The sequence below is a fragment of the Macaca mulatta genome, chromosome 17 (assembly GCF_049350105.2).
Source record: "Macaca mulatta isolate MMU2019108-1 chromosome 17, T2T-MMU8v2.0, whole genome shotgun sequence".
Lineage (NCBI taxonomy): Eukaryota > Metazoa > Chordata > Mammalia > Primates > Cercopithecidae > Macaca > Macaca mulatta.
Genome location: NC_133422.1, coordinates 84,767,063 through 84,790,119, shown reverse-complemented (window position 1 = coordinate 84,790,119; position 23,057 = coordinate 84,767,063). Strand labels below are relative to the sequence as shown.

At 34.5% G+C, this 23,057-nt stretch overlaps 1 long non-coding RNA gene across 3 annotated transcripts in view; it reads right to left on the bottom strand.

Moving 5' to 3' along the window:
• Positions 1–1,624: 1,624 nt before the first annotated feature.
• The window catches only part of LOC144336166 (uncharacterized), a 67,424-nt gene continuing 45,991 nt past the window's right edge, over positions 1,625–23,057 (bottom strand). The window contains exons 6-8 of one of the 3 annotated variants that reach the window (XR_013407687.1): positions 20,235–20,372; positions 18,937–19,084; positions 1,625–2,052 (exon numbers count right to left, since the gene is read on the bottom strand). This is a non-coding gene — a long non-coding RNA (uncharacterized LOC144336166). Of the gene's footprint in view, positions 2,053–13,601; positions 14,201–18,936; positions 19,085–20,234; positions 20,373–23,057 lie in introns of those variants that run through there. The other 2 variants (XR_013407686.1, XR_013407688.1) reach the window with 2 other exon arrangements.

Sequence of the window (23,057 nt, the reverse complement as noted above, 5' to 3'; positions counted from 1 at the left end):
TTTTTTTATACATAGAATTTCAGGTTCTTCAACAAATGAGTTAATTTTTCTCTTTTCATCCTCTAGAGACACTTATTCATAAGTATTATTTGTGTCAAGTGTGTTCAGAAGTTCTTACACACTTTAAATAATTTAGTTCCTTCATTAAAAAGTCTATGCTCGGCCAGGCACGGTAGCTCACTCCTGTAATCCCAGCACTTTGGGAGGCTGAGGCAGGCAGATCACCTGAGGGCAGGAGTTCGAGACCAGCCTGATCAACATGGAGAAACCCCGTCTCTACTAAAAATACAAAATTGGCTGGGCGTGGTGGCACATATCTGTCATCCCAGCTATTTGGGAGGCTTAGGCAGGAGAATCGCTTGAACCCTGGAGGGGGAGGTTGCAGTCAGTCAAGGTCATGCCATTGCACTCCAGCCTGGGCAACAAGAGCAAAACTCTGTCTCAATAATAATAATAATAATAATAAAAGCCTGTGCTCCAATTTTATGCCAAAGAGATTCTTCATGTTTTCAAATTGTAACTTGGTATAGAGCATACTACCATGTAGTTGCCTACCCATGTGTGAATATTCATAGAAAATAGTTTATATTTCTCACTCTGTGTGTGTGTGTTTGTATATATATAAATACATAGTTCCCCCATGTTAAATAACCATAGGGCTATTATAAGTAGCATCTGCCTATTTTAAAAATTACTAATTAAAAGCAGTAAGAGAATCTGCTACTGGTATGGAAGAGTGAGGGCTTCAACAAAGAAAAGCTGAAGGAGAAATGCCTTCTCTGTTTTAATCAAGGCTTTAAAAGAAATTAACATCATTACTTCTCAAACTATTCTATAAAATAAAATGAGAAAATACTTTCCAAATTATTTTATGAGGGCAATATTACCCTGCCATCAAAGCCAGACAAAGACATCACAAGAAATAAAAACTACACACCAGCATACCCTATAAATATAGATACAAGTATCTTCAACAAAATACTAGCAAACAAAATCCAGCAGCATATTAAAGGATTATACACTGTGATCAAATGGAATTTACCCCAATAATGCAACGTAGGCACAAAATATGAAATCAATCAAGGTAATATCTGATATTACTAAAATAAAGGAAAATAGTTATTTCAATTGATTTTTAAGAATTGACAAAATACACACTTCAACATGATAAAACATTCATCAAAGTAGAAATGGAAGGAAACTTTCTTGGATCTCCAAAATCCCACAGTTAACATTATATATAATATTGAAAAAAGCTTTCCCCACTAACCAGGAATAAGACAAGAGTGTCCACCCTTGCCAATTCTATTCCACATTATACTAGAAGTTCTAGCCAGATAAGACAAGAAAAAGACATAAAAGGTATTCCAATTGGAATCAAAGAAGTAAAATTATCTCAATTCACAATTCATATATAACTTTATTGATAGAATACCTTAATAATACATGTACATGGAAATCTATACGTCTTAATAAAGAAGTTCAGCAAAGTAACAGATACAAGCTCAATATGAAAATCAGTTTAATTTCTGTACAATGATAATGAACAATCTATAAAAGAACAATTTCACCTATAACAACATAAACAAATGTGTAATTATATAGTCAACAAGGAAGTGTAAGATATAAAACATTGTGAGAGATTAAATAAGACCAACAAATGAAAAGTCATGTCTTATTCATCGATTGGAAGATATGATGTTGTACGATAGCAAGTCACTGAATTGACCTACAGATTCAATGCTGTCCCAAATCAAAATTGCAACAGGCTTTTTGGCCTACAAGCTGCTCCTGAAATGCATATAAAAATAAGGGACCTGAAGAGCCAAAACAGTTTTTAAAATAGAAACAAAATTGTAGGACTCCGATGTCCGATTTCCAAACTTACTGCAAAGCTGCAGTAATTAAAGCAGTGTGGGATTGGCATAAGGATAAACATAGAAATCAATGGATTATAATTGAAAGTTCAGAAGTAAACACATCAGGGACGTATGATTATTCAATAAGGGAAGAATAGTCTTTTCCACAAATGGTGCTGGGACAACTGGACATCTGCATGGAAAATAAAAATGTGGATCACTATCACATGCTATACACAAACATTAGCTCAAATGGATGAAAGATTTATACATAAAACTCTTAGAAGAAAACATAGGTGTAAAATTTTGTGATCTTGAATTAGGTAATGGCTTCCTAAATACGTCACCAAAAGAACAAAGATAAAAAGAATTTAAAAATAAATTGGATGTCATCACAATTAGAAAACAAAACAAAAACTTACGTTATTCAGAGGACCCTATCAAAAAAGTAAAAATGACCACCAACTTATAGAATGAGAGGAAATATTTTTAAATTGTGTATCTAATAAGTTTTTAGTATCTAAAATATATTTCTTTTCTTTTCTTTTTTTTGAGATGGAGTCTTGCTCTGTCACCCAGGCTGGAGTGCAGTGGCCGGATCTCAGCTCACTGCAAGCTCCGTCTCCCAGGTTCACGCCATTCTCCTGCCTCAGCCTCCCAAGTAGCTGGGACTACAGGCACCCGCCACCTCGCCCAGCTAGTTTTTTGTATTTTTTAGTAGAGACGGGGTTTCACCGTGTTAGCCAGTGGGTGTACTAAAATAATAAAATCATTTAAAAAAATAAAATAATTTAACAAATATTTCTGCAAAGAAAATACACATACGGCCAATAGACACAGGAAAAGATACTCAACATCAATGGTCATTACAGAAATGCAAACAAAACTGCAATAAAACACCACTTTATGCCTACCAACATGAGTATAACCAAACCAAATCTAACCAACTGAGCAACCAACAAAAAATATAAAAAATCGACTGGAGGCAAAGATGTGGAGAAACCGCAACCTTTATACTACTGCTAGTGGAAATGCAAAATGCAAATGCGCAGCTGCTGTGAAAACCTTTTTGTCAGTCCTTCAAAAATGTAGGCAGAACTTACAATATATCCATGCATTTCACTGCCAGTCTGATATCGTAGGGCACTGAAACCATGTTAACATGCAAAAAGTGGCGTACACACTTTTAAGAGAATTTCACCAAGTTCTAATATTTACATGATTTGAGTCACAAAGGGAGAAGAGAAAAATAAAATTATGGCCAACATTTTCCAACTCTGGCAAAAGACATAAAGTTACAGATACAAGAAAATCCCCAAATGAGAGGAATTCAAAGAGAATCATCCTAGGCACATCATATTTAAACTTCTAAAAACCAAAAATAATACGAAAAATCTTGAAAAGAATCAGTGATTTTAATTACCACAAATGTAGAAACTATGGTGACCACAGAGAGAGGGACAACAGCTTTAAGAGACAGAAGAAAAAAATAAAAATGAAGACTTTCAACTGGTAATTCTGTATTCATTTAAATCTCCTTCAAAAGTGAATTTAAAATAGAAACACTTTCAGATAAAGAAAAAAATAATAAAATTTGCTGTCACTAGATATGTGATACAGGAAATGCTAAGTGAAGTTTTTCAAGCTGAAGGGAAATACACAGGAGTGAAAATCTGGCCATTAAAATAAGAAAATGAGGAGCATCAGAAATAGTAAATACAGTTTTATATATACAATAATATTTTTAATCTTCATTTAAAATTTACACGACTGTTTAAAGTAAACATTTTAACCCTTTTTTTGTGGGAGTAAGATATATGTGGTAGCAATACATATGACACCTATAGTATAAAGATTGATATGGTGGATAAATGAATTTACATCATTGAAGGTTATCAGTAAACATATTACATAAAAAGGTACACTATAAATATTAATCCCTAAGCAAATCCCGAAAAGATATAATGCAAAGAGATTGAGCTGAAAGGTCAACAGAAAAGTTAAAAAATTAAATTTTAGGGCCGGGCGCAGTGCCTGCCTCACGCCTGTAATCCCGGCATTTTGCGAGGCCGAGGCGGGTGGATTTCGAGGTCAGGTGATCGAGACCTTTCTGGCTAACACGGTGAAACCCCGTCTCTGCTAAAAAAAAAATACAAAAAATTAGCCAGGCGTAGTTGCATGCTTCTATAGTCCCAGCTACTCCGGAGGCTGAGGCAGGAGAATCGCTTGAACCTAAGAGCCGAAGGTTGCAGTGAGCTGAGATCACGCCACTGCACTCCAGCCTGCGTGAGAAAGCGAGGCTCTATCTAAAAAAATAAAATAAAATAAAAAATAATTTTAGGAGTGTCCAAATAATTTAAAATAGCCAGAAGTGGGACAGAAAGGAACATAAAATAAAAACAGCAGTCAGAAAAAAAAAAAAAAAAAAAAAGGCAGACCAAAATTCAATCATATAAATATTTTCATTAAATGTTAGTAAACTAAGCACTTCAAATGAAAGGCAGGGATTATAAGAACTCATTTAAAAAAAATCTTATAATTTGCATTCGTTTAAGCATTTCTTATTCTTTGCATCACTTGAATATCCACCAGCTTCTTCATTGCGTCTTCTAGTATTTGGTGGTCAGAACTGAGCCCTGAATTCAGAGGCAGTGTAACTGAGCCAAAATGGTTGAGTAAAAATTAACAGAGGACAACAGCACTCAGAATGGGGAGGCAGCAAGTTAATTTATACGTGTTGACTCTCTCTGAAGAAATATATTGGAAGTTGTGTTTTTATTTGTTTTCATACTTACTTTTATGTTTTTCCTCAAAATGTGTTCAACCAAAACAAAAAAGAAAACTTTGTTAAATAACCAGATTATTCAGCTAAATTTCTTGACATAAATTGCTATGACTATAACTTGAATAACAAAAATTATTTACTTTGTCTGTCTGAATGAAGCCTATCATTTAGAGTATGTAGAGATTTTTTTTTTTTTTTTTTTTTTTTTTTTTTTTTTTTTTTTTTGAGACCGAGTCTTGCTCCGTTACCAAGCTGGAGTGCAGTTGTGCGACCTCGGCTCATTACAACTTCTGCGTCCCGGGTTCAAACAATTTTCCTGCCTCAGTCTCCCGAGTAGCTGGGACTATAGGCATGTGACACACGCCTAGCTAATTTTTGTATTTTGAGTACAGACTAGGTTTCACCATGTTGGCCAGGATGGTCTCGATCTCTTGACCTTGTGATCTACCTGCCTTAGCCTCCCAAAGTGCTGGGATTACAGGCGTCAGTCACCGCGCCCCACCAAGAATATGTAGAGATTTTTAAAAATATTTTTCATTGAAAATTAAACAAAACATACACTAAAATCACATCCTGTTGGTAAAGAAAATATTTCTGGGGAAAAAATACCCTATGCCTCAGACATTGATACATTGTCAAGTGGAGTTGAACCTAGGAAGTGATTTACTACTTCAATGATAATTTGATCACATCAGGAGATCATAAGTATGTATTTTGGTAAATAAGAGAATTTGGCTCTTAAACTTGCAAGCCAATACTGTGATGACAAATAACAGACCTTGTATATCCAAGTTCCCATGGAGAATTCAATTGCTTTCTATTCATTTCTGAATAGTAATGGTATATTGAAAGTATTTTATTTAAATGAACAACCAAGTTGCGAATTCTATAACATGGTGATTTTGTACAGGGTTAAAGATGCACACTTTACACTCTAATAATTTCAAAAACTGTTCTATAAATACTCATTTTCAGTTAGCCACTATTCAGAGAATTATAGTCACTCTAAGAATGTGTTTGAAAAACCATTGCTGAATTTAGCAGTGAGTGTTTAGTTATGTTATTAGAGGAGTGCTGAGTTTTAGTCATTGAAATTTAACACACTTCTGCAACCCATTGCTGGGAGTACTTCATTTCATTCCCATAGAAACTGATGCTTCTTTGACAAATAGACTGTAAGTAGCTTTTGACAAATGAGCGTTAGAATTTTAAGTCTTTGCTGTTGTTGGAAATTTTAAGCATAACAATATAGTTTCAGAAGATATTTTTCCTATTCTAAATTTTGTTTCATTGTAACTACTAAAAACTAAGTTTTATATGTCAACTATTTCCAATAAAACAAATTTTTAGAAATAAATACTTGGTATTTTATGCTGTACGTGAAATGGTGTAATACAATTGATAGGTAGATCGTAATAAAAGCAAGATGCCTTTTGTAAACTCTAGGGCAATAAATAAAAGATATAAAAAGTTTTCAAATAATAAGCCAATAATGTAGGTAAAATGGAATCATAAAAATTTAAATAATAGAATACAAGCGGAAAATGAGGAAAAAGTAAGAAAAAAACATGGGCCAACCAGTAAAATCACAAAAAAATCAACTAGTAAGGCTATAGATATTCTTTAATAGATCAATAATGACATTAAATTTAAATGTTGGAAACATCCTGATTAGAGGACATTATTGGAAGATATCCTGATTATTACCAGATTGGGTAACAAATCAACATCCACTTATAAAGGAGGTCAATTTGGCAAGAGGATCTACAAATCCAAAATATTTATTCACTTAAAACATAGCTTCAAATATATGAAACAAACTGATAGTCATATGAAGAAATAAAAGAATCCACAGTCACAATCAGATATGTCAATACCCTCTCCCTGTAATATATCCGTGGCCCATTATAAAAGTCTTAACATATTTAAATAGATAAAAGTCTACATAGTACATTATCTGATCACAGTGGGATTTAATTAGAAAAAAAACAACAGAAAGATATCAGGAAAATTCCCTAATCTATAGAAATTGAACAAAATGCTTCTAAACAGAACATACATCAAAAGAAATAAAAAATAAAGTTAGAAAGTATATATTCTGAACAAATAAAACTGAAATGCAACATACCAAAATCTATAATACTAATACTGTAAAGCAGTATTTAGGGAGATATTTATAACACTAAACATTAGAAAACAAAATTTTTTAAACTCAATGAACTCAGCTTCTCCTTTAAGAATTTAAAAAGACACAAGAAGAAATAGGAAAATAGCAGAGATCAAACAAGTAATTAATGAAATAGAAAAACAGAAAATTAACATAGAAAAACCAACAAAATAAAAACGTTGTTTGAGAATATCAGTAAAGTTGATCAACCTCTAGTCAGACTAATACAGAAAAAAAGACAAATGGAAATTTATTATACCAACAATAAAGGGTAATTAAGGAATATAAGAAACTTATATGCCAAAAAATTGACAACTTAAGTAAAATAAAAAATTCATTGAGATAAAACCTACTAAAATTGATAAACTGGATTACTTCAAAATAACTTTTGTGTATTAGGGACTCAATTAATAGAGTGAAAGACCACCCACAAAATGAGAGGGAATATTTGCAAATTATGTATCTAATAAGAGGTTATTATCTAGAATATTAAAAAAAAAAACCTGCAGCAACAACAACAACAAAAACACACAAAGAAACTAACTGGAAAATGAGCAAAGGACTTGCATAGATGTTTTATCATAAGAAATATTAAAACAGTCAATAAGTGTATGAAAAGCTGGCTGATACCCCCAATCATTAGGACAATTCAAATGACAACCACAATGAGATATCAACTTATCTATGAGGGTGGCTACCGAAAAAATGAAAGCAAAACAGAAAATAACAAGTATTGGTGAGGATGTGAAGAAATTGTAACCCATTATGCACAGTTGCTGGGAATGTGAAATGCTGAAATATCTATGTTAGTTCCTCAAAAAGTTAAAAATACAATATGATCTAGTAATTCTTTGGGGTGTATAACCAAAATTATTGAAAGCAGGTACTTGAAGAGATACTTGTACAACAATCTTCAAAGCAGAATTATGTGTAATTGTCAAAGGTAGAAGCAATCCAAACATCTGACTATGAATGAATAGATAAGCAAAATGTGGTAGGTGTTTACAAGAAAATATTATTTGGATTACTACAAAAGAAGGCAATCCTAACACATGCCACATGTTTGGACTTTCAAATTGATCAAATTTATGAAGCGATTGTTCCAAAGAAGATGTCACTCTACTTCAGGATCACACAAATATATTGTGAAAATAATAGTGATATAAGTAGTAAAAACCTGCTCTCAGTTTAAAATCTCAAAATAGCCGGGCGCGGTGGCTCAAGCCTGTAATCCCAGCACTTTGGGAGGCCGAGACGGGCGGATCACAAGGTCAGGAGATCGAGACCATCCTGGCTAACATGGTGAAACCCCGTCTCTACTAAAAAAACTAGCCGGGCGAGGTGGTGGGCGCCTGTAGTCCCAGCTACTCGGGAGGCTGAGGCAGGAGAATGGCGTAAACCCGGGAGGCGGAGCTTGCAGTGAGCTGAGATCCGGCCACTGCACTCCAGCCTGGGCGACAGAGCGAGACTCCACCTCAAAAAAAAAAAAAAAAAAAAAAATCTCAAAATAGTCAAAAAATTGTAAATCACACACACTTCAAAGAGAAGTTGGCAATGTAAATCACCATAATTCGGGTAAAGTCACAGAAACTACAGGGTAAATATAAATGCTAAGAGTGAAAGAAAATGAAATGTTATTTCAAATACTGTAATATATTGCTTATTTATTAATTCTAAAGTTCCATTCTTACATTTATCTAAAGCTAGTTAAGTCATTGACATTTTAGAAGAGTTACCTTCTAAATAATTATAATTTGCAATTTAACTAGTATATACATACATACACTGAGAGAGAATGTACTCATAATGATCATTATACAGTCATGTTAATTGTATCTGTCTTTGAAGAGTATGAATTAATATTTTACAATGTTTTAAACATTGTATCAATGATTTTACTCACAATCTTCTGGTAGAAAATCATTATTTTTATTGTGTAATCCAGGTGAAGAAACATACAGGTTTAATGCCTCAGCTAATGATATACAGAAAGTTGCGGCAGGGGTCAACGATTACAATTTATTTGGGGATGTCACTTTCAAACTGCTGTTACACATTGACCTCTGAAAGAAAATCAATTATATAGAGCTTACTGGCTTAGAGAATGTCAATGCAATGCAGTTTAATTCATCATTAAACCTGTACTGTCTGTGTTACTAGTCTATTGTTTACTGTGAGCAGTAATGCAGCATAAAAACAACATCTGGAAAATAAGGAAAGGTTTATTTATTGACATATCTACTAGACATTAGTAGTATGCCTGCTGAAGTGCTTCCCTATCAGACTGAATACATTTTTCTAAAAGATTTTAATTTATTGAATGAGACTGAAGCAGAAAGTAGAAGAGATAATCATTCTATTGTACTAAATGTAATGTGTTATTGTTATAACTTCTGGAATTGCGTTAAAACACTCAGGGAAATAAGCTGTCTCGATGAAGAATAATGGATTCAAAGGCAGCTGGATGACAAAAAGAGGTAACTAAGTTTTCCATTTCTAAGCAATTTACTGTCTGACAAAAAGGCATGCATATATATATATGTGTGTATATATATATTATATATATATAATGGGAATTGTTTTGTTCTGTAACTACATACAGAACTCCAAATCCAGTAAATCCTCTTACCAACAAGAACATATGACAATAGGCCGGGCACGGTGGCTCAAGCCTGTAATCCCAGCACTTTGGGAGGCTGAGACGGGCGGATCACGAGGTCAGGAGATCGACACCAACCTGGCAAACCCGGCGAAACCCCGTCTCTACTAAGAAATACAAAAAACTAGCTGGGCAAGGTGGTGGGCGCCTGTAGTCTCAGCTACTTAGGAGGCTGAGGTAGGAGAATGGCGTAAACCCAGGAGGCGGAGCTTGCAGTGAGCTGAGATCCGGCCACTGCACTCCAGCCTGGGCGACAGAGCGAGACTCCGTCTCAAAACAAACAAACAAAAAAGAACATATGACAATAAACACAATTCAGTCAACTAAAAATATTGGCTAAAGACATAAAATTTATTCTCAAGAGAGTACTTCTTGTGAATTTTGACAAAATGTTAATAAGCTAGAATTTTTCTTTTTAATTCTTCCTCCCAAAATTCATATCATTTGCATAGTGTTAACTTGGATTTCTCACTTGTACATGGAACAAGTTCAGGGATTAAATTTTTTGTAAGAGACATTTCTGCTACCACAGCATAGAGGCATAGGACAGACTTTCTGGTACCTTCTTAAATACATAGGCAGATTTTTCTCTAGTGTAAGTTTTATTAGAGGACAACTATTATTGGATTATGAAGTTTTTTGGAGTGATTTTGGTTTTAGTTTCTGACCTCATTTGGTTCCAAGGTAACTTACACCTCCTGCCCTCTATAGGAACTGTATTAAAAACTAGCCATAGCAATTTGGTGATAGGGCTTACAATAAGTAATATATCTATCCTGTCTTCAAACTAATTCATGGCATTATTTTCTCCTGCTTTAACTTATCATATTTGTTTTCACTATCTGGGACTTAGGTTTAGCTTTATGTTATATTACAAAATAAGAGAGTATATGCATGTGTGAGGTTCAGTATATTTTTAATATATAAACAACTTCCTATTTTTCTTCTGAGTGTGATTTAAAGATGTCTTTTTGAGAGAATCTGCATGACTGCCTCCTTGGTTCACACATTCCTATTCAGCCTACTGAATTTTCCTGCCTCACCATGTCATAGTCACCTGGTTATGTGTTTAAATGTATGCACACATTCATACTGAATATTTTTGGTGAAAATAAAGCATCGTTATTTCTTGTGGTAAGGGATATTAGATGTCATGCATTTCCACTTCCTTCAGTTGCTTAGAAATAAAGAAACTCAGACCTAGAAAAGTCAGGCCATTTCCTCAATATCATTCATCACAAAATATGTTGCACAGTTCTATTTAAAAACATCCTGATTTACTATCTTATTTTAAAACTTTGTAAAATTAAAAAAAAAAAAAAAAACTTGTGAATCATTTGCAAAAGACCTGATACTCACAAAATTGGGAAAATGCTGCATCTCTTTAACGAAGTAACACCAAAACTACCATCTGTGTTTGTGTTTGTATTAGTCCATTTGCACACTTACATAAAGATACCGCTGGAGACTGGGGAATTTAAAAAGAAAAGAGGTTTAATTGACTCATGGTTCTGCAAGGCTGAGTAGGCCTCAGGAAACTTACAATCATGGTGGAAAGTGAAGGGGAAGGAGGCACCTTCTTCACAAGGCAGTAGGGGAGAGAAAGTGTTCAGAGGAAACTGACATTTTTAAAACCATCAGATCTCATGAGAATTCCCTCATTGTCATGAGAACAGCATGGGGAATACTGCCTTCATGATCCAATCACCTCCCACCCGATCTCTCATTAGACATGTGGAGATTACAATTTGAGATGAGATTTGGGTGGGGACACAGAGCCAAACCATATCAGGGTTCTTTAAATACAGATTTTCATGAAAGCGAAATAGAGGTAGTGCTAAGAAGCATGAAAGTGTTTAAAATTATTTAGAACATTAACCCAAATTTATATGCCCATTCTTGGCTTTTAATAAACATAGTGAATGTTGGAAAACAGTTGTGTTCTTTTTTTATATTTCTATTTAATATTCCTAAATAGTTCTGGTTATATTTACTTATCATTAAATATATTTTCATTTATGTTTTAAATTATAAATTTTACAGTGGTCATTTAACTTAAAACTTAGTTTAATATACGAATAAATCTATCACATATGTACTTCTTTCAATTTACAAGCATTATTTAATCAAGTAGTTTCCTGATTTCTATTCTAGACCAATGTATAACAAACTTTGAGAATATCTACTACTCATTTTCTATGCATTATTTTATATATATATATATATAAATATATATATATATATATATATATATATATATATAACTAAGTGCCACTGAGAATGAAGTACAAAAATTCTTAGCATGTCATGACAGGTTGATTACCTTTTGGGCCATGTTTGCTTTCATCTTCATCTCCTGACATTCCAAGCTAAACCCTCCTTTGCCCTCTTCAGGGAATTTCGTGTATCTTAAGTGTTCCCAAAGTTTCCATATCATCTCACACATACTTCCATCTGCACAACTTTCTTTCTGTCCATTGAAGTTGTTTAGAGTTCATCTGACAATATTTGACTCATCCCTGAACCTTCAATTCAGATATTACTAATTTATGAAATTTCACAGCTCAACCCTAGATAGGGTTAATACCCCGGGAGAAAATGAAGTATATTTCCAGCTGTTAAACTATGTTAGGTACCTCATTTAATAATTACAACAACAGTGTAAATGTATATGTTGACCCTTTGGTGCCACTGATAAACACTGCTCTTAAGTAGGTAAAAGGTAGTCAGAGAAGCTCCCTGTTCCTGCATGCCTCTCATTCTCTGAAGCATTCGCTCTGCATGGTGTGACTTGACCAGTGAAGATTGGTGGTCCACTTACAAGACCTAGGGAATTATGCATTTCTGTTGATTATTTCTTATTCCTTTATAGCCAGAGAGTTTTGTGAGATAATGAATGTTTCACAATTGATGAAACTTTTATCATATAAACCTTTTTGTTTTTCTAACAAGAGACAAAAATGAAATAAAAACTAAATAAATTATTTTTCCTACCTCAATACAACTTTCTCTTAGTTTCTCCCTTCTATGGAATAAAAAATCACATGATCTCTTTAAGAATGTTTAGTCACTTAGTTTCCTTACCCAAGAATAAAAAACAAATTTAAACTAAATTATATTTAGTCACAAAATAGGTGCATATTTAATGCTATTAAACAATTTAGTAATATATTCTAAAGTCCTATAGAGAACACACATTAATAATATAATTTCCTGAAAGACTTCTACAATTCATGCTTTAAGCACTACTGTCTATGAATTTATCTTTTAGAAGTGCTCACAAAATTGCTCACTGATACATTGTTTGTAAGAGAAAAGGAAAAAGGAAGAGCAAATTTAAACAATATAAAAAGCCATCAATCAAGGATTTCTGAGAAGAGCTCATAATCCTATTCCAATCCTACTTCTTAATGCTAACTATTAATAATATTAAATATATCCTTCTAAGAATTATCATTTATGTCTATGTAAATACCATTATGCCATAAACATGTTTTAACAAAAAGGAATTATCATACGAATAGTACTGTTAATTTACTGCTTTACTTAACACTACAATGTAAACTAGGTATTTTTCCTATTCCAAAGGATAGAGCTCATTTATTTTAAAAGACATAAAATAAAGTTGAATAAATTATTCTACAAAATTTCCAATGAGTAATTTCTTTTACTATGATGTATTTAACTGATGTTTTATAATGCCTTACTACTTCAAACATATGAAATAGTGAATACAAAAGCAATTTTAATGTATATGAGCTTAAAAACAAAAAAGAGTGATACCTAGGTGCCAATTAACATAAAGGAACTCAAAAAACACAGTGGTAGACTGAAATCAAAGTTGCATTATCCCCAGGGTATATTTTGACTGGATATGGCTTAGAGGCTTGGATTTTAAAACTAGTATGAAGATCAGAGTCAAGGCCTTAAGACCAATGCATGGCTACAGCTAAACCCGATAAATTCTATAACTCAAGGAGCTGAGCAAAGCCTGTCTTACCTACGAATGGAGAAAATAAGGCCCTGGTTAATGAGCTCACATGCAGTAATCACAAAGCATACATAGAAACTTATTTCCAACTCTCAATTAAAAAACAAATCTAGACTTAAGGAAGGAGAGATTTTATTTGAAAAGACTACTACAATAGAGAAAGCACTCTGACCTCAGCGTCTGTAACAAGCTTCTCAAAATCACACAGAAAAAGAGCTTTCTTGTATAGGGAGATTGAAACAGGGTATACAGGAACTTTGTGGGGAAATTCCTGCAAATCCTGCCCATGTAGGGGTGAAACGTAGGTATGGGAGTGAATATGAAGCATCAATGGAACAGTCTAGTAGAAAATGTTCTCTGTTGTCAGTTGACTCTTGAAAATGAGTTGTTAAGGGAGGACGTTCTGCACATTAGTGTTTGCTTAACTCTGGATTGAGCCAAATTTTAGGGGCCAGAGAGGGAGACGAGAAGCGTGACTAAAGTGTGGACAAGCCAAGTCACTGGGTAAGTTACAGTATGTTGTGAGCACTTGGTCAGCACCTCCTGTTGTTAGACACAAAGCGTGCCCTTTAGACACTGATAGGAATAGAACAGGAGTCACTGCAAGGCTGAGATTAGTCAAAGTAGTTTTCAGAGGTAGACTGGCTTTTATGAGTTTGTTGGCCTTGAAGGATGGACTGTCTCATCTCTGGAGTATTTGCGAGACTGGCAGTTGTCGGAAGGTCTTATATATCAGGCACTAGAAAAGATAAGCCAATAATATAATAAAAATAATAATTATTAAAGGCTAAGTAAGTGAATAAAATCAATATGTAAGTTTTGAAGGGAAGTTTGTGGGAAGATGAGAATATTTCAGGACTGAAGAATCCTTAGGTTGTGGAATAAGGAGGACTGGCAAATCATCAAATTTTCAAGGTTGTGGTCTGAATATTTTTGGTGATGGCACAGACATCAAAGAGATTGTGAAAAAAAAAATACATACAGTAATTGCTCTGACCGCTATGCAAATGTCTTTCTAGAAAGCACAAATTATGTCCACTGACACATATTTTGAAGCACCACTCCATTTTATAGTTCTCTGGTGATGATGTTAGCGGTTTTGGTAAGATTGCCACATAATCCTGGTTATTCTCTTAGCAAATCATAGCAAAGATTCAATGCATTTCTCGAGTTGCCCACGCAGCAGTAGCACAAGGCACAAAAAGTTATTCATGATAGAACTGCAACAATGATGAGTCCTTCAAAGTACACATCAAATCGTTGGTGTACTTTTAGCTTGCAGTACTTTTTAGATCCAATAAGGTGCTGGGGAGTCAAGTTTTAGTTCTTGGTGACACCAAGTCAGGAGAGAGAGAGAAAAATTGGACAAACTTGTTTGGAAGATTTTAAGAGACGATGAAAGAAAATGGAAGAATTAAACACTTGGTAATGGTTGACAATTTGTGTTAGGTGACAGGACATAGCCCAATTCACAGTTAAGGGACAAAGCTGTTTCATCCATAGTGAGAGAGGAAATGTAAACCAAAAGTGTGTCTTATAATTTTCTGATATATAAAATGTTTATTTTACAGTCACCCTCCCTTTGATTATAGATAATTTCAAGGATCCATTATTCTTGACAATAAAGTAAGACTAGCCTTGTTAGGTTTGGCCTGATTCTTTATATAGGTGCTACAACAATGATAATTTACCTTAAAGCCTTGCTTAACTTGCTTTGCTAGTAGTTTATATAAAATGTATCAGATTAGACTTTTAAAAGCCTCTCGAGGCTTGAAGCTGAGCTGAGAGCTTACTGTACAATTTTGTGTGTAGTACTTACAGATTTGAGTGAATTTCACTTTTCTCTTTGTAACCAAAATATGCTAAGATTCCTGGGTCTGACCGGAAGTGAACTTACCCACTCATTTGAAGGACTGGAAACCTTATAACCCAGTCAACAAGCCAATTTTCTCAAAAGGTCTTTGTAAGCATTGGTTCCATTAAGTTAATCTTACCTCCTTAAAAGTGTCTTTTCATATTTGACTAAATGAGTAATATTCTTAAATATGATATTTCAGTCAAATCCTTGGTTGCATGACCAATGTATTCCTTTAATAAGGAGGGCAGACTCTTACGGAATCTACGCAAAAATTATATTGCCATGAAAGTAATAATAATAGATTTCAAAGAGGAGCCAGACAGAGAGAAAAGATAAATATGTCAATCCTGTTTACAAAAGCATAGTCGACTAAGTTTTACGGTTATAAATAGCTTAAAGGAAAAGAAAGATTTCTTAAGTCCAGGAAATAGAACGCGGCAACAATTTTGTTTCAAACAAAACCATAATTATCCTTTTTTATCTCAAAATTATACACAAGTTTATTCAGTCTTATGTATAATAATCCAAACTTATCCACATGGCATACATTTCAAGGTTCCCAGGAGATACATGAAACCATCGATAGCACTTAACACTATACTATATTTTTCCTATACATACCCTGATAAAGTTTAATTTGAGAATTAGGCAAAGTAAGAAATCAACAACAACTAAAAACAGAACAAGTATGACAACTATAGCAATATGTTAGCAACACTACTCTTGTGCTTTGGGGCCATTATTAAGTAAAATATGGATTACTTGAACATAAGCACTTGTCTACCAGGGCAGATGATATGATAAGGGCTATGATAATCCACACCAAAGATGCTATTTATTGACTCATGAGTGTTTAACATATATAATATGGAGACTGTGGACAAAAGGACAATTCACATCCTGGGAGGGACAGAGTGGGACAGTACAATATCTTATCACACTACTCAGAATGGTGTGCAATTTAAAACTTATGAATTGTTCATTTCTGGAATTTTTCATTTAATATTTTCAGACCATAGTTGACTTCACATAATTGAAATGGAGGAAAAGGAAACCACAGATGAATGGGGACTATTGTAATTAATTTTTTGTTCTGCTCAGTCTTGGGATAGCATCTCTTTATCCCACCTGCTTTATTGTTTACTAGAATTCTTCATATCCTGACTCAGTCCACTGAGATGGTCTGTTATTTAAATTATTCCATCAGAGGCCTTGCTCAAAACTACCTGGCTGACACAGTAATTTTTATGAGTCTGTAAGAAAATCTTGTTTTTTTGTTTTTTTGTTTTTTTGTTTTGACAAATCTGACCTGTAGTTGACTCAAAAGTGCTTTCAGGCATGCATGAGGGTTAAAAACCACATGTAGGTGATAAAAGGCTTAAAATGTTTCTGGCAATCTTGCTAATAATTTTTGAAACTCAAATATCATATAAAAGTTATTATAAAAATAATGTAAGTGGCAATGTTGTTTCTGTGGAATGCAAAACAAAACAAAGTAAATCCCAAATGTTTTAGAGAAATTGTCTAATAAGTTCAATTATTAATTTTATTTTCAACAAAGATCGAGTGTATCTAATTTATGAAAAGAGATTAACATAATATTTACAGAAGAAATTTCAGATACACAACAATTCTAAGACATAACATACTATAAAAATAACAAGCCAATAATTAAAATATATAAAAATACATTAAGACTATTAAGTAAACACATTCAGTAAGCCTGTAGTAGCATCTGTATATCAATGAAATGAAAAAGGAGTTATTACAACCAATATGACAGAAGTACAGAAGATCATTCAAGGCTACTATGAACACCTTTACATGCATAAACTAGAAAATCTAGAGGAGATGGATAAAGTCCTGGAAATATATGACCCTCCTAGATTAAATCAGGAAGATTTAGAGACTCTAAACAGACCAATAACAAGCAGCAAGATTGAAATGATAATTTTAAAACTGCCAACAAAAAAAAAGTCCAAGATCAGATGGATTCACAGCTGAATTCTATCAGACTTTCAAAAAAGAATTGGTACCGATCCTCTTGACACTATTCCACAGAATAGAGGAGGAAGGAATCCTTCCTAAATAATTCTATGAAGCCAGCCTCACCCTAATACCAAAATCAGGAAAGGAGATAATCCAAACAGAAAACTGCAGACCAATATCCCTGATAAACAAATATACAAAAATCTTCAACAAAATACTTAGTAACTGGTCAAGTGCGGTGGTTCACGCTTGTAATCCCAACACTTTGGGAGGTCAAGGAGGGCAGATAACCCGAGGCTAGGAGTTAGAGACCAGCCTGGCCAATATGGTGAAACCAGGTCTCTACTAAAAATACAAAAAATTAGCTGGGCATGGTGACAGGTGCCTGTAATCCCAGCTACTCAGGAGGCTGAGGCAGGAGAATCACTTGAACCCAGGAGACAGAGGCTGCAGTGAGCCAAGATCATGCCTTCGCACTCCACCCTGGGCAACAAGAGTGAAACTCTGTCTCAAAAAAACAAAGCAACAACAACAAAACCCCAACAACAAAATACTCAGTAACTGAATCCAACAGCATATCAAAATGACATTGCACCATAATCAAGTTGGTATCATACCAGGGATGCAAGGATGGTTTAACATACTCAAGTCAATAAATGTGATACCCCACATAAATGGAATTAAAAACAAAAACCACATGATCATCTTAATAGATGCAGAAAAAGTATTTGGTAAAATCTAGCCTCTCTTTATGCTTAAAACACTTAGCAAAATTGGTATAGAAGGGGCATACCTTAAGGTAACAAAAGCCATCTATGACAAACACACAGCCAACATTATACTGAACAAGACAAGAACTGGAACAATACAAGAATGTCCACTTTCATTACTTCTATTCAATATAGTATTGAAAGTCCTAGCCTGAGAAAACAGACAAGAAAAAGAAATCAAGGGCATTCAAATCAGTAAAGAGGAAGTCAAACTGTTGCTGTTTGCTGATGACATGATCATATACCTAGAAACCCTAAAGACTCATCCAAATAGCTCCTAGAAATTTAAATGAATTCAGCAAAGCTTCAGGATATTAAATTAATGTACACAAAACAGTAGCTCTGCTATGCAGCAAGAGTGACTAAGTTGAGAATAAAATCAAGAACTCAACCCCTTTTACAATAACTGCAAACAAAATAAAATACTTAGGAATATATTTAGCCAAGGAGGTGAAACACCTCTACATGGAAAACTACAAAACACTGCTGACAGAAATAATAGACAACACAAACAAACGGAAACATATCCCATGCTCATGGACAGCTAGAATCAGTATTGTAAAATTGACCATACTTCCAAGTGAAATCTACAAATCAAACAAGTCTCATCAAAATACCACCATCATTCTTCACAGAACTAGAAAAAAATAATCCTAAAATTCATATGGAACCAAAAAAGAGTCCACATGGACAAAACAAGAATAAGAAAAAAGAATAAATCTGGAGGCATCATATTATCCGACTTTGAGTTGTCCTATAAGGCCAGCGTCACCAAAAACAACATAGCATTTCTATAAAAATAGGCTCATAGACCAATGGAACAAAATAGAGAACCCAGAAATAAAGTCAAATACTTACAGTCAAGTGTTCTTTGAAAAAATCAAACAAAAACATAGGTGGAGAAAGGACATCCTATTTCATTCATGTAGAAGAATGAAACTGGATCTTCATCTCTCAACTTATGCAAAAGTCAACTCAAGGTGGATCAAGGACATAAATCTAAGACCTGAAATCATAAAAAAACATCTAGAAGATCACATTGGAAAAACACATCTAGATATTGGCTTAGGCAAAGACTTCATGACAAAGAACCCAAAAGCAAATGCAACAAAAACGAAGATGAATGGGTGGGACCTAATCAAACTAAAAAGATTCTTCACAGCCAAAGAAACAATCAGCAGAGTAAACAGAGTGGGAGAAAGTCTTCACGATTTATACTTCTGGCAAAGGACTAATATCCAGAGTCTATATGAACTCCAACAAATTATCAAGAAAAACAAACAAAAACAAGCAATCTCATCAAAAATTTGGCTAAGGACATCAATAGACAATTCTCAAAATAAGATATAAAAATAGGCCCAGAAACGTATGAAAAAATGCTCAGCATAACTAAAAATCAGAGAAATGCAAATCAAAACCACAATGCAATACTACCTTACTTCTGAAAAGGTTGCCACAACAACAACAAAAAAATAATAGATGTTGGCATGGCTATGGTGAAAAGGGAACACTTTCATATTTTACACTGTGAAAAATGAACACTTTTCCACTGTTGGTGGGAATGTAAACAAGTCTAACTACCATGGAAAACAGTGTGGAGACTCCTTAAAGAACTGAAAGTAAAACTACCATTTGATTCAGTAATCCCATTACTGGGTATCTGCTCAGAGGAAAATAAATCATTATACAAAAAAGATACTTGCATACTCATGTTTATAGCAGCACAATTCTCAATTGCAAATATATGGAACCAGCCCAAATGCACATCAATCAATGAGCGGATAAAGAATATTTATAAATATATATTTATAAAAAATACATATATTCACCATGGATTACCACTCAGCCATAAAAATGAATGAATGAAATGATGGGATTCACAGTAACCTGTATGCAACTGAAGACCATTATTCTGTGACGTAACTCAGGAGTGGAAAACCAAACATTATAAGGTCTTTCTTACAAGTGGGAGCTAATCCATGAGGGCGCAAAGGCATAAGAATGATACAAAGGACTGGCCAGGCTTGGTGGCTCACACTTGTAATCCCAGCACTTGGGGAGGCCAAGGTGGGCGGATCACGAGGTCAGGAGATCAAGACCATCCTGGCTAATACGGTGAAACCCTGTCTCTACTGAAAATACAAAAACAAAATTACCTGGGCGTGGTGGCGGGAGCCTGTAGTCCCAGCTGGTCGGGAGGTTGAGGCGGGAGAATGGCGTGAACCCAGGAAGGGGAGCTTGCAGTGAGTCGAGATCACGCCACTGCACTCCAGCCTCGGGGAGAGAGGGAGACCCTGTCTCAACAACAAAAAATAGAATGACAAAATGGACTTTGGGGGCTCGGAGGAAAGGGTGGGAGGGGGATGAGAGAGAAAAGACTACAGGTGATGGGTGCACCAAAATGTCAAAAATCACCACTAAAGAATTTAGTCATGTACAAAAATCAGAATAAGAAGAAAAAAACTTAAATAAATAAAAAAACTCCATAATAAGGAATGTTAATTCTTAATTGAAAACCACTGACCTAGACTCTACTGTATTCAAATGAAAGACATTTAACAGTTACCAATATGTTAAAGGTTACTGAAATTATGACTGATAACACTATACTTTTTTGCCTAATAAACATCAGGCAAAACAGGACAGAATTTTGATGAATACAAATATATCAGAACAGTGAGAGCATTGATACATTACTAGGAGCCTTATACAGTCTCTAAAATATTTATATTAATAATTTATTTATACCTATTTAATCTAGGAAGGGCCAAGTATTTCATTTGACTTGACAACATTTCCCATAAAACTTACAATATATCAAATAACCCTAATCATTTCTAGCACCTCTGTCATTACAAGGTGAAAGAGCAAATCCTTTGTGATTTTCCACGGACTCTCTGGAAAATCTCAAAGACAGTTTTATGTGGAAAATATATCTTTAATTTAGGACTTGCTTTGAGGAAGAGAAAAATGTTAAAAGTTGTTGGAAAGTTTGAGCATTTGATTAAGTAGAATCGTGGGTTGTGAGAAACAATACTTGGCTACCTATTTAATCAAAGTGACAAAAAATGATATCAAAAGTCAGCATAGCAAACCACTTCTCACTTGACAGCAGGAGAAGTTCCTCAGCATAAATAGTGAAAATTTTTGTAAGGTATTTTTTAAAGTATCTGGAAATATCCCTAAGGGCATACAACAAATGAAGAAATATTTATTCAAGAAAATCTATGAAAACTCATTAAGAATTGTGAGTCTGCAGTATCTGACTGCGTGCCCTCCAACCTTCCCCCAGCTGTGTGAGATGAAAACTCCACTTTGGACTGGTACAGCCAAGAACACAGGGCTCCCTTTCTCCCTGCAGGTCCCAAGAAGAAGGCCATTCTCCAAAGACAGGCAAGACAGCATTTCTCATGCTTCCCCCAGCTACCTATTGTGGAGGCTAAGTTCCTAGTGAGTGTGGCCAAGAGGCAGAGACTACTCTTCCACTGAGCTCCTGCTCCTGAGATGTGGTGTTGGGGGTCTAACCCATGCCTCTGAGAATTCTGGGGTCCTGATTGCCTTTACTGTGACTCATTGCTGTGAGAGGCAAGTCAAGTAGACCTAGTGCGGCTGCCTTCCCTATCCACTGACAGCTCAGTTCCTAAAGGGGGAGTGTCTTCAGACAGAAGCACACCATCGTCCTCACCCACAGCAAAGACACTGTGGCTCAGAGAATTTGCCCTGGGGGAAGCAGGTCACAGTACAAAACTTCCATCCCTCCCCTCAAAATTGACTTTACTTGCAACAGTGCACGGAGGTGTTCAAGCCTATGAAAGCTCTTGAACCAGTGAAAGTTGTGATGAAGGGAAATTGGGAAGAATTGGTAAGTTTGTTTAAAACAGAGTCTGAAATGTAAGCTGGTTAATTTGCCAAAGATTAACAGGGAGAGAGATGGCTGGAAAAGTCCTCCTGTGGTCAGAACAAATCTAAAATACTGACTTCAGGAATTCTCCCTTCGAAGTGCTGGTATTTGATTAGATTAGTCTGTGGGGCAGGTTATGTCCCAAGTCATTATTGAAAACATCAAAGCTATCACCTTGCAATTAGTGGAACTTAACACCTATGAATGGTCAGGAAAAGTGACGGTCAAAATAACAAACAGACAAACAGGGCTGGCAGGAACTTTGTAGGTAAGTAGGATAAGCAGGTAGGGGTGAGAAGACACCATGATCAGGTTGTCTGTTCACCCTTGCCTGCTAATTTAGCAGGAAATGTTCTTCTCTGTGGCACCATATTGATTGCTGAAGCTTTAAGTCAATCCAAAATTTAAGAGACTATGGGGAGGAAAGAAAATCCACTAATGTTCAGTCAAACCAAGTCATTGGGTAAGTTATTAGTAATAGTGAGCACTCGGTAGCAACTGACAATTTGTACATCTAGGAGCTGTCAAATTCACATGCCAAGAGCTAAAGATAATAGAGCAATCGGAAAGAGACTCAAACCTTTATGTTTAAATGCCCTCAGGGACATTAAAGAAAAAAAAGAAATAAAAATATAAGGATATAGAATATTATGGCTAGACTCTAACAGATACTAAAATGTAAGAATTAGCAATAATATAAATAGAAGCTAGATTTGGTAAAGAGTCAAATATAATTTCTATAAAATAAAATTTACAGTTACTATAATAAAAGAATAACCTGAAATGAGTAAGTTATACAATAGTAAAGAAAAGTTAATCAATTGTTTTAAAAATAATAACAATAACAAACCAAAAATTGGAACATGAACTGGGAAAAGATTATAATCTATAATACATAAAGTTTAATAAAAACATAATATAGAAAATGGTACAAAAAAGTGACAACTCAAGAAAATAAAAGCACAATGTCAATAAATATGTGAAATTATACGAAACATTAAAACTAATTTCTCAATTACTATATTTCCATTTCTCAATTACTATATTAAAGAAGAATTAAAATCATTGCTTATAAACA